Here is a 13,724-nt window from a genome sequence, read left to right as displayed (position 1 = left end):
GTTCCGCTGTTACTGACGTGTAACAAGGCGGCAGACATAAACGGAGTCAGATTTGTAGCGGTGAGAGATAAAAATGAACCCCAGTGTAGAAAATCCCGGTGGAGACGGTGAGAGTGAGGATGTTACAACATTGGTTCAGAAAAAAGGAGCACATTCCAATGTGTGGAGTTTTTTCGGGTTTAAACCCGAAGACGATGCGCAAAGAGTTATAATTTGCAAACAGTGCTTTTGCATCGTCGCAGCACCGCAAGGTAACACCACTAATTTATTCAATCACCTCAAACGTCACCACAAAATACAGTACGAGTTAGCCATGAGAGACAAGGGAGCCACAACACAAAATACCAGCCGCCAGACCACGCAAACATCCATAACACAGACGTTGTACGGAGCATCGCCATACCCTTCAAGTTCCCAGCAGCACAAAGACATAACAAAAGCCATCACTTATTATTTAGCTAAAGACATGGCTCCAATAAACACCGTTAAAAACGAGGGATTTAAGGCAATGATACAGATTTTAGACAAGCGCTACTCTTTGCCCTCTCGCAACTATTTTTCATCCGTTGCACTGCCAGGTCTATACACACAGTGTCGAAAGACAGTCGAGGAAGAACTGCAAAGTATGCAAAACTTTGCGGCAACAGCAGACCTATGGTCAAGCCGAACCATGGAGCCGTATTTAAGCTTGACAGTGCATTTCATAACAAATGACTTCAACATGAGAAGCCGCTGCCTACAGACGGCGTTCTTCCCTGCTGATCACACTGGCGAGGAACTGGCACAGGGACTAAAGGAGAGTCTCAACTCCTGGAGTTTGGAGGAGGAAAAAATGGTGTGTATCACCACGGACAGTGGAGCAAACATTGTAAAAGCAGCCTCCCTGAACAACTGGACAAGGCTTCAATGTTTTGGCCATAGGCTACATCTGGCTATAGGTGAGCTGTGTATTAAACACCCCGTAAAATTTTCATATTTTCATTTAAATCAGAAAAATGGGTCCTTCATTTTTTTTATAAAAAAAAATAAAATAAAAAATAAATAAATAAGAACACATAAAACATAAGGTACTATTTAGGACTGCACAACTAATCTGATATAATATCTAAAAGTATAAATGGGCCCATTTTTATTCTGAGTCTTAAATGAACATTGAAGATTGTATTGTATGTTTCAACATTTTTAAAAAATATATTTTATTTATAGTTTTAATTTTTTACAAAAACACAAAAAGAAACAACGAAATGACACAACAAAACCCCTCTCTCCACAAGGCAAGATCAAAAAAATCAAAATCATAAAAATAGAAATAAACAGTAATAAGCATAGATTTACATCTAGTCTGTCTACATTTGTTGTTTCTACATTTTAATTTAATTGTAACTAATTACTTTTATTTAAAATTGATTCATTTAAAAAAAAAAAAAAAGTATAAGCACACACAATTAAGTTTATCCTGCTTTATTTTTGTCCCATCATATTGAATTTTAATAGCCATTTTAACATTTAATGCAAGAAAATGTATGGAATGTTAAATTAATTTACTGCAGAGTTGATACAGCATATTTTTATTTATAGAGAATGCAATGAAAGATTCCCGAATTGACCGTGCTGTGGGTCTTTGCAAAAAGCTTGTGGCCTACTTCAGCCATAGTTGGAAGCGGAGGAGGGAGCTTGCTATTGCCCAAAAGGAGCTCAACCTGCCTGAACACCAGCTTAAAACGGAGTGCCCAACAAGATGGGGATCCCGACAAGCTATGGTCCAGAGGATCCTGGAACAGCAAACTGCTATTGGACATGTTCTCTCCGCTGACCGGAAGGCAAGACACCTGACACCAACCTGGCAGGATATCGAAGTCCTTGAAGTGATCAACAAGACACTCACCCCACTGGCAGACTTTACTGATGCTCTGTCAGGAGAGCAGTATGTTACGGTCTCCTCAGTCAAGCCGGTCCTCCACCTTTTTGAGACAATGATGGCAGTGCAGGAAGATGATACAGATCTCGCACGATCAATTAAGTCAAAAATCCTGCATTACCTTAAAGAAAAGTATAGTGATCCACACACTCAGGAGCTGCTCGACATAGCCACAGTATTGGATCCACGATTTAAACTGGACTATGTCAGCGAGGACAACAAAGTCAGTGTCAAGGACAGACTGAAGAATGAGATGACTAGCATTGGTATGGTAAGTATATCTTTACATGATTCACAATATTTATTTTCTCACAGAGTAAGAAATTTACATTGGGCTACATTGTTAATACATTGAAATAATTGAAATTGGATTTAGCTAACCCACCATAGTTTTTAACTGCTGAGATGTTACTTTTGTTAACAAGTGTAGAATATTAAGATTTTTATTTGATATTTTCTCTTTTCCAGCAAAGTCCCCCGACAACTGCCCCCAGCTTCCAGCCTTCGCTGCCCCCCGTAGAAAAGAAGAGAAAGACCTTAGGCAGTTTTTTTAAAGCAGCAAAGGGCAATGAGGCAGCAGCATCATCTGATGCTTCTTCTCAAGAGAATAATGTTGACATGGAGCTAGGCTCATATCTGCTCAAAAGAAACATTGACAGCGAAGATGACCCCATAGTCTGGTGGAAAGAACACAAGGGACAATATCCAATACTGTCTGTGCTGGCAAGGAAATACCTCTGTATCACTGCTACAAGTTCCCCATCAGAAAGGGTTTTAAGCACAGGGGGGAACATTGTAACATGCCAGCGGTCCTCCCTGAAACCTCAAAATGTTGATAGGCTAGTGTTCTTGGCCAAGAACCTTTAAGGATATGTGCCAATTGGAGCAAAAAGCACAGGTTCTATTTAGTGATTTTTATTTATTATTGTATATTTTATGTTCTCTAATGTTCAACAACATAAAGCTTTAAAAGTATTCTCTTTAAGGGGTCTAAAATAAAGAAAAGAGAGTAGAGACGTTTTTTTGTACTTGAGTGCAATACATTTTGGTTGAAAAAAAATGAGAATCGTGTAAGAGAATCGTGATCTCAATTCCCATGGAGAAAAATCGTGATTCACATTTTAGCAAGAATCGTGCAGCCCTATAGTGCACCATTAATTGCTAACACAAAGTTATGCTATGAACAGTGTGAAATTATAAATAAGGTATTTCATTATGATGAAATTTTGATTGTAGTATTTTATTTATTTTTATTTACAACAGACCAAACTCAAGGTACCCTGACTATAACTCTTCTGAAGAAGACACCATTACACCAAAAAAACGCTCTATACCGGTTCCATCATCCCCACTATCCCCACTGTCCCCACCATCTGAACCATCTTCACCAGCCCCGTCAGTTCCCCCAGTACCACCTGCCCCACCAGGACCATCAGCACCACCAGGACCACCAGCTCCACCAGGACCACCAGGACCATCAGCACCACCAGCACCACCAGGAACACAAGCACTACCAGCTCATTCAAGAAGGCAGCCAATTACATGTAAGCACTGATTTCAGATTTGTATGTATCATGAAAAGTATATATTGTTGTATTCGTTGCAAAAGAATGCAAATTATGTTGCACAATAACTGTCTCACTTTCTCCTTGTTTGTCCATCTCTCTCTCGCTCTCTCTCTTTCTCTCTCTCAACAGCAACAGAACGGCACATAATAAGCCAGCTTGCAAACCTTAAAGAAGAGGTTGCCGTAATCAAGCAGTTGTTATTGACACTGACTAAGCAAAACTCTACGGATGTAGACCTGCCAGAGGCTGTCCATTTACCCCTGAAAACAAAACTGGACCTCGAGTTATTTGAGAATAAAATGGAGGAGGCCTGCTACAGTGCAATGGTACATTTGGTTTCATTAAATATTTGGTATTTAATACCTCTTTAAAAGTTGCTTTTGGTAAAAAGACCCTGCTAAATTAATAAATACATGTAAATGAATAAAGTTTTGAACTTTTTCATTACAGTTTCATTATAGCTGTCTTGTGAATGCACTAATGTTTTATTGCTTTAATTTAGGCAAAGTATCTGGCAACAATTGGAGGCACAAGCCCAACCTCCAACACAAAACGAATCCTGGTCTGCATGCTGACCACCCCACTGGCCCAGCAATTGTGCTGGAAGGGCTCTGGCCAGAAGATGGCCTTTGGGGAGATGTTGGTCTGCAAAGCAGTTATAGGTACAGTATGTAATATTTATATGGGATAAGCCCTTATAACGGGAATGAAAAAAGGAAACGGGAAGGAAAAATCAGTAGTTAGCTGTATGTGTAAATGAACAATGTTTAAAAGTATAGTTCACCAAAAACTTCTGTGATTATTTATTCACCCTCATGTTGTTCTAAACCCGTAAGACCTTAGTTCATCTTCAGAGCATGAATTAAGATATTTTTGATGAAATCCGAGAGCTCTCTGACTCCTCCGCAATAACGTCATAAATAGATAGTTAAAATAGTCCATGTGACTCCAGTGGTTCAGCCTTAATGTTATGAAGCGACGAGAATACATTCTGTGCTCAAAAAACAAACAAAAATAACAACTTTATTCAACAATCTCTTCTCTTCCATAGTAAGCGTTTCCAGGTTCTACTTCAGAACGCTGGCTCATTGGCCGATGCTGTTCATGTGAGCACCACAACACATGCGTGTGATGACACAGGAGCTGGCCAATAATGAGCCAGCGTTCTGACATAGAACATGGAAGCACTGCACTGTGCTTACTACATGAATAGTGTAAGAGACTGACATGGAAGAGACAAGATTGTTGTCGTTAAGGTTGAACCACTGGAGTCACATGGACTTTTTTTTCCCTTTGTAGATTTCATCCTTAAAGTGTGCATATGAACAAAAGCTAGATTTTGCGTACACACAAGTTTTCAGATTTTCGCCAGAACCTTAACAAAATTAATTTTATTAAACCCAGTCATCGGAAAATTGTGCGTACATGCGTCTCCTCCCTGAAATAACCATATATGAAGCTTACAATGCCTATTTTTACTATGCAACGTTATCTGCATATCATTCCCATGCATATTCCCATCCATGTGATGCCACATTTAATGCTAAAAGACGTAACAACTTTGTGAGGTTAAAATGTCTTAACAGTACTTGTTTTGCACAACCCTTGTTTTGTTTTTAACATTTGTAGTTGAATTGTTTTCTTTCTCACTTAGATGCTGTGACAAAAAGCAGCCAAGCCACTGCATGTGAGGTGGAAGCCTCAATTAAAACATGGCTCCGTAATGCAAGGGACAGAGATGGGGGACGGCAAGGAAGGGCCAGAACTGCAGTGAGGGAAATACAATGAATCAATTAAAATACTTGTTTTATTTACTTTTAAATGTGTTCTCACTCTGTGTGTGTGTGTGCGTGCGTGCGTGCGTGCGTGTCTGTGTGTTTTATTGCTGTTTTAAACTGCTGTTTATTGCTTGTTAAAAATAAAGTTCAATATATTATTATTATTATTATTAATGTCTGTAAATAAATTATTTGAAAAACATGAACTTTGGTTTATTACTCCTACTTTTAACAAGTGCAATTGTTCTTGCATTAATAATATTGTGGTATTCTGTAGGTTTAAAGAACCAAGCCACAATGGCCCTTCACAGGTTTTTGGGAGAGTGTGGGTATTCTGTGGGCTGCCCGTAAAATGTGCCCACATAGGCCAGCCCACAGTCAACCCACACTTTGGGCTGTCCCATTGGGGCCCACACGTGGCCCGCATTTCACGCCGGTATCTGAGCCCACAGTGGGCTGCCCGCAGTGGCCCCATATGGACCAGCCCACAGTGGCCCCATATGGGCCAGCCCACAGTCAACCCACACTTTGGGCTGTCCCACTGGGGCCCCACATGGGCCCCACAATGCGGGGCCCACACGTACCCCGCATTTCACGCTGGTATCTGAGCCCACAGTGGGCTGCCCGCAGTGGCCCCATGCGGGCCCCAAAGGAGCATGTCTGCTGGGTTGGTTCATGTGGCCTTTGATGTGTTCTTCTCTTGATAAAAATAATGAGGCAAAAAATAACTGTTTGGGACAATCCAAAAATGTTGGCAGTCGGCCACCATTACAAAGAGATAGCTTCTGAATGGTTTGACCGTGATGATAATGTTGGAGTACTTGGTAGACGCTAAGAAATGAGAGGGAGAACAGCACCTGCAGATGAGATCACTGGTCAAAGTGTGAGCTAGAGATTCAGCTGATCAGCTGGCATCTCACTTTGTTGTTCTGACAATAAAGTTGACCTTCTGAGACCGGGAACTTCGCTTCTGAGAGATTTTCTTCTTCACTGACTGAACTGAGGGGACACTTGTGACTTCGAAATTTTCCACCACACTACCAGCAAATATCACTCACATTATAATGCTATATATTTTACTTTAGAAACAATAAAAAATGTTGGAAATGATGTAGGAAATGAAAAATAATGAACATTTACATGAATGTAATTTGATATCCAGTCATGTGAAAATTCATGTTTTATTTTACAAATGTTGTATTTATTTATTTGCCTCAAAATGAGCAAGAGCTCTATTGGTCTGTTGGTTTGAACAATGACATATGATTTATTTCAATAGGTTTTGAAAGCATGGGCCGACTGCGCCAAAGAAAGTTGGAACATCTCTGGACCCTACAGAACATACTACAGCACATGTCTTGCTGTTTTATTCACCTCTGATTTCCAGTGATATATAGACTTGCAGTAAAGAAGAACAGCGTAACTGTGTTCTCTTGGTGTTGAATAAAAATAAATAAAAGAATGGCTAAATTATCGTTGATATTTTCCTGTTGTATCACATCTTTGTTTAACATGAAACTCTCCCAATATCACAGTTCATGTGCATGTATTGATGTTTAGAGTCATGCAGAAATATCACTGTACATGGCACTGAATCCATCAGATTATTGACAAGTACTCAGAAAGCATGACAGCAGACATGATGTGTATTTTTGGCGAACAATTCAAAAACTACTAGAAAATCTCTCTTCAAGATGGTTTATAAACAATTTGTGCCATCACTGTTTTAAGAGGTTCTTCAATGACACACCATCCAGTTCAATAGAGACAGAGTGCATTTAGGCCACGCCCACACACGGACTTCTGTGTTTTTGGTTCTGTGTTTTTTAGCTTGTTTGCTGTACACTTTGTCACAAATCAGCTTTTAGACATTGTTCTGTTTTTTTTGTTATAAGTCAGAAATGACAAGGAGGCGCTTCAGGCAATGCAAAGTCAATGGAGAGCGTGGATTATTTATCATTCTTTTGGGGGAAAAAACAAGTGCTGTACTATAAATATCTGGTCAGCGGGGACGTGTCAACTGAGTTTGGTGACGGTACTGTGAAGTACAGTGAAGTCATTGAATTTTGCTCATAAAAATGAGCAAAAACACATTTGTAAATGTGTTATAAGCTCTTTTTGTAGTAATGCTTTTGGGGTTTTGCACTTTGCAGACAGTGCCTTCGAATCCTCTTCTTAGCCGTGCAGTCTGTGCATAGACATCAGTGTATTTTTTTCACTGCGGAGGAAAGCTTATTTTGAGGAAAATAAAGTGCTAGCTGCTTGTCTACGTTACTACGGTTGAAAAGAGGTGTTGTTTATGTAGTAACATCGTTTAGCTCACAAGTTATTGATCTGACCAATTTGAATTTGATTATTACAGTTAAACACGATTTTGACGCACATAATTCTTATTAAATCGTTGTATTCCGCGACCCGTTTATAGAGAATCACTGCAGTTACTAATATAATTTGATGAATAATACACAATAAAACAATAAGATTCGTTAACACGTAGGCTACCTGGGAGTTTGCTGTTCTTCGTCTAAAATTAATCCATGAGTAAAGTTTTTACAAACCCGTGCGCAGGGATTATGAATTTGAGGGTAGGCTACGGTTTGCAAAATCTGAGCGCACTGATTGGAAATTCGTGGGCACGATTTGTTAAACCGAGGGAACAGTTTAAGAATTTGTGATCATGGTTTATAAACCAAGGGAGCGGATTGCAAAACCGTCGGCACGGATTTGAACTAGTACATTTTATCTGTAGGGTCACATTAATATTTTGCCTTGCTTTAAAATTCTATCCGCTTGTTAAATCGTGACGTATAGCCTATGCCGTTTATGGATCCAACCCTCAACTCATTTCACTTGAGAATGCCACGACGCCCGTTTATGAGCGCTATTTATTTATTCATATTAAACATCAAACATTTTAAATACTTACAGTCTATTGTACACAACAGTCTCTAGGCTTACAGCATCACAGACATTATTATTTTAACCATTTATAAAAGATGAATCACTTTGTGGCCATCTGAAATTTTGGTATGTAGCCTAGATAAAGGTTATGATTATAATTTGTTTGTAGTATTACACCACATTGTGTGTGTGTGTGTGTGTGTGTGTGTGTGTGTGTGTGTGCGCCTATGTGATTTACGAGGTCATTTGACATGAATACATGCCACACTATGAGGATATTTTGAATTATGAGGACAGGGCCGATGTCCTCATAATTCAGGCAATGTAGAAGTGCTCCAGAAGCTAGGGGGTGCTAAAATCCAAAATTTCTCCACATGTCTTTATAATTCACATAAACCTGAATTTGTGTATGACGTGTGGATCGGAAGTGCGCCTCTGTAGGTCGGACTTGGTACTGTGCCTCCTCATTAATTATTAATACGTGTGTATGAATCGCGGCTTCTGATTGGCTGACCGCCAGAAGTCCTCATAATGTTGGAATTTGTCAAACTCAAGCCCCTTTAACACAGGTCGACGACAACGACGGTATTGGAAAATATATCATTCTAAGTATAAAATAATAGCCACATGTTACATGTACTAAGTTATATATAAAAAACACTGCACACTGAAGCCTTTTCTCCCTCCTGACCGAAGTCTTTTCTGACGACACCGATATCACTCATCGCACATAAGGTACCCAACCCAGCAAAAACACGTTGAAAAGACGTCGAAAAGACGACATTGCCAGACGTTTAAACAACGTTCAAATTTGGTTGAAAAGTGAAAGTTTAAAAGACGTCTTTTTCAGGTCGTTGAAAAGACGTCTATACAAGGTCGTCCCACTTACGTCTAAATTTGGTTGAAAAGTAGGGGTGTAACTGTACACAAAACTGACGGTTCGGTACGTACCTCGGTTTTGAAGTCCCGGTTCGGTATGAATTCGGTACAGCAGTTTTACAAAATTGCTTTTTATTAATTTTTATTCAACAGTGGTTTAATGAAAAAAATTGTGTCTGTCCTTAAATGAATTAAATTATAACTAAAAGTTTCTTAAAGATAATTCTGTAAACTATATAGGGAGCCCTTACTTACATATAGCTATTAAAGATTAACAACAGAGCCCAAACTATTAGCCTAAATTCAGTTGCTATTTATTTTTAGATATAATAATCAACACTCATAAGCTTCACATAAGGCAGTTTTTGCATTACCTTGTAAATCTAATTATTTTTATTCGTTGTTGAAATATAATCATTTAGTGGCTGTAATTTTCATGACAGGTTTATTTAAACATACATTAAATAAACAAGACATCACTAACAGGCTAAGTAGTATATAATGAATATATATAGGCTAATATAATGAATATAACGGCTAATATACTGCATGTATTCAGTGTTCTGAATTCTCCGTGTTCAGCATAATAACCGGAGATGCGCACAGGATCAGCGCTGCACGTTACAGAATATTGCGCAACATGCGCAGCTGCGGAGCTTGCGCTCATTTAGTAGACTGAGAATATGCGTAGCACTAGTTGCATCAGCCATTCCGACTGGAAAGTTCGCTCGCTGGATTGCTCGCACTTTAAGGACATTGTATGAGTAACGGACAAATAAACTTGCACATGTCCATCTGTGTTGATACCAAAGCAATCATTAAAAGGCTATCATCTATCCATGACTCTGAGTTCTCTGACAAGAACACTGTGGCGGTCAGTGCACATTGATCCAGATATATCCTGATTCAGAGCATTCAACAGAGCATTCGCGCTTACAACAAGCCGACTGTTAACTTTTAAAGATTACATTCATAACCGTTCTGTACACGCGTGCACTGTACCAAAAGCCCTGTACCGAAACGGTTCAATACGAATACGTGTACCGTTACACCCCTATTGAAAAGTGAAAGGTGAAAAGACGTCCTTTTCAGGTCAGACTTCTATTAAAGCCTAAATTTGGCTACAATGTGACGTCTTTTTCAGGCTTGACTTTAGCCTAATTTCAATCATAAATGTATTATTATTCATTATGTAATATTTTCATTATATACTACTAATATAATATTATATTATATTATTATACTCTCAAAATAGGACAACTGAAAAGGTAACAATAAAACATTTATTCATACGTCAAATACATCATTAAAAACTCATCACGAAAAACTAATTAAGTGGTTATTGCAGTAGGCTATATCCCCCGCTGCCAGATCGTAAGGGGCATGCTTGAGGTGGTCTCCCACGGCTTTGCATATCTCATGCTCAGTGGCCTTGCTGTTCCACTTTTTGATGGCATCTGTAATGACAATAGTGATGTTACGTTCGTGAACGAATCGTTCTTTTTGAACGAATCTTTTAGGTGAACGAATCGTTCTCGTTCAAGTAGTCCACTGACTCATATTTCTCGTTCACTGAAATTCCTCCCTCCACAGCAGCATGGCGCTATTAGCAGCGAGGAGCGAGCGCATGCGCAGCTCTGTGGACTGTTTCATCCTGTCAATGACAAAACTTCGAGCCAATAGCGTTCGAGTATAAGATGTGACGGAGCATGTGATTTGTTGAATTCAGTGAACGAATACGCCTTTTACTGACCGAGATGCTTTTGAGTCCGACTCTGAACCAAAGACTGATCTCCTTCTCGACTTGTTCGTGAACGAAATGAACCAGCTATTGAACGATACTGATAGCGAACATGTAGAGCTCGGCTTGTGTATTTAGGCATATACGGTATGCAGCAAAGAAAGACATGTACACTTTACCATTTTAATGAAAACAGTGTAATAATGCAGGCTGATGGTTAAATGAATGTATAATTACTGATGTATTGTGTTTGTATTATTTATTTTCATTGTTGTTGTTTTATAAAATTAATACAAATTACTTCATTACGTTTGAGTCATGTCATGCAATTCTCCAAAAACTGCAAAACAAATAAAAAATGCGATATTATTGGAGTTAACGAACACATCCATCACTGACCGAGTTGCTTTTTTGAGTCTGAACGAGAGATCTCGTTCGTGAACGAACGAACTGATAGGCCTACATCTGGTTCATGAACGAATTGAACCACCAACGATACTGAACGAACACGCCCATCACTGAACGAGAGAGAGAGATCTCGTTCGTGAACGAATTGAACGAACTGCTGCTACATCTCGTTCGTGAACGAACTGGTGGTGCATCTCGTTCGTGGAAATGGATGTCGGTCATTTAGCATGTGAATCACTCTCGTTCAGCAATAAGCAGAGAGCGGATGGCTGCAAAGCGCAGTTTTAGGCTACGATTGTTTATAACTCTACGTTCGTTTACCATAATCCCAGATATATCTGAATAATATGAATGTGTAAATGTCTGACCAAACAATTAATTGTTAATCATGCAAGAAAACCTTTGTGCTTTGGTCTTCTGAACCACTTATTTAGACTTATTTTATTTAATGATAGATGCACACATTTTAATAAAGCCAAATGATTTTTTTGTAAGTAAATACGTTCGTTGACTTAAGAAATAACGCATAAGACACTCTTTTTGCCACCTGCTGGGATATTTATGGAATATAAAAAAAAATGGTCACTGAACGAATCAATGAACGAATCTGAACGAATCATTTTGATGAACGAACTGAAAATGAACGAATCTCTTGAAAGAATCGAAATTTCCATCACTAAATGACAAAGAAAAACATTTGTGTTCTGTTCAGATAGGCTATTCAAAAGTATTAATTGGAGAATCGGTACGGTCTTTCTTTTTTCTGATTATACACCAGGCACGGTGCCAGGATTCCAGTTTTTGGCCAGACCAATTGTGGGTGAGCCTTAAATTTAAAACGTTATCAAATCACTGTTTAACCTAGTTAAAATGAGTGACTAATATACTGTTACATTTTCTGTGCTTACATAATAGAGATATTAATAGCTTGATGCTCTTTAAATATTTTGTTGCATTATAAAAAGTTTCGGTGCATGACTTCTGAACGAAGAAGAGCGCTTTGGAATCTCCATTACACACCAGGCTGTGCTTTAGCGCATCTCTCTATAATGTCTAATAACGAGATCTTATATGTGTAATATATATACATATATTTTCTCCTAATAAGGAAAGTGGCGTAACTTTTATAATGACGGACCCCGGTGCAGACACACATATCATAACTATCTATAGTCTACTGTAATTAAGACATATTCAAGACATGTATTAAAACAGACACTGCATGAAAAGTGAGATTTTCGACCCCGTAAATGCCTGTATACTCCCGGAAATCTCCCTAATTTTCGGCAGTTTTCGACAATTTAGAGGCAGCGAACGTCGCGTTCGTCTGTGCCACAAATTGTCGTAAACGAACCATGACGTAGGTGGAGAGAACCCCGCTGAGAGACCGCGCGGAGGTGCGACACCTCTAATTAGCATATGAATAGCAGCGAAACCAGAGAGTCAACGGCCAGACTTGAATTTACTCACTCACTATTGGCTGAAGCCACTACATTTAAAAAAGAAAAATCCCTCGTGATTGGTTGGCAGATCACTGCAAACCAATCATTATTGGTCCCCCTGGCTCATTATAAATGTAAACCCTAATAATATTAATAAATATATAATTTATGTTGTAATAATTTGTTTTATATTAATGTTATTGTGCTATGAAGTATTCATACCATCAAGGAATATATGGGAAAATTATACGGACCGTGCCGTTTATTCAAAGAAAGAGCATTTATAAGCATACAGCTGTTCATTCAAAGAAAGGGCTTCATTTATAAAACACAGCTGTTTATTCAAAGAAAGAGCTTTATTGTTAAACACACAACTATGTACAGTGCAGCAGTAATGTAATGTAAAGTTCGTCGAGCTCCAGGCTGCGAGAGGGCGGTGGCTGCACAATCCATCCAGACACCCCGTCAACAAAGCCGTCTTCCTCGTCAAACATGAGTTCAATGGTCGCGGACTTCCAAATGTCCGCCTCGTCCAGCACACTCTCGCTTCCAGCAACTGTAATACAATCCATAAAGACAATAAGCAACCTGAAAAATACTCACATTGACAAAAAACGGATCTAATATAATAAATCTTACCCTTTTTCTTCTTGATCGACTCCGAGCTAAACTTCGCAGTTTCCGCCTGCTATGTAAATTCAGGTTGTTTGTATCTGAAGCTGCGGCGTGTCGATTCATAATACGTCTTACAGGCAGCTGGAAAACAATTACATGAGACTGGTATTAATAAAAACAGTCACGGTAAAATTAAACTAGGAATGAGAAACACATTAGAAGTTACTTACACACAATGTCGTCGTGATCAGCGGAAATCGCTCCAAGCAGATAAGAGCTCACGGCTTCGTTATGAGGCGAGGATAGTCTGTGTAAACAAAATGTGCAGTTTTAAGCTCGGATCTATTAACGCAACCATTTCCTTATACAGCTGAATAAAAGCATATTCTTTAAATCGTAACGTTACATTACCCATGCCCTTGTTCATAGCGCCTGCAGTTTGCCTCAGAGTTGTGAAGACGAAGACAGCCTCCT

This window comes from Gobio gobio (genome assembly GCF_949357685.1).
Source record: "Gobio gobio genome assembly, chromosome: 1".
Lineage (NCBI taxonomy): Eukaryota > Metazoa > Chordata > Actinopteri > Cypriniformes > Gobionidae > Gobio > Gobio gobio.
This window is presented reverse-complemented; position numbering follows the sequence as displayed.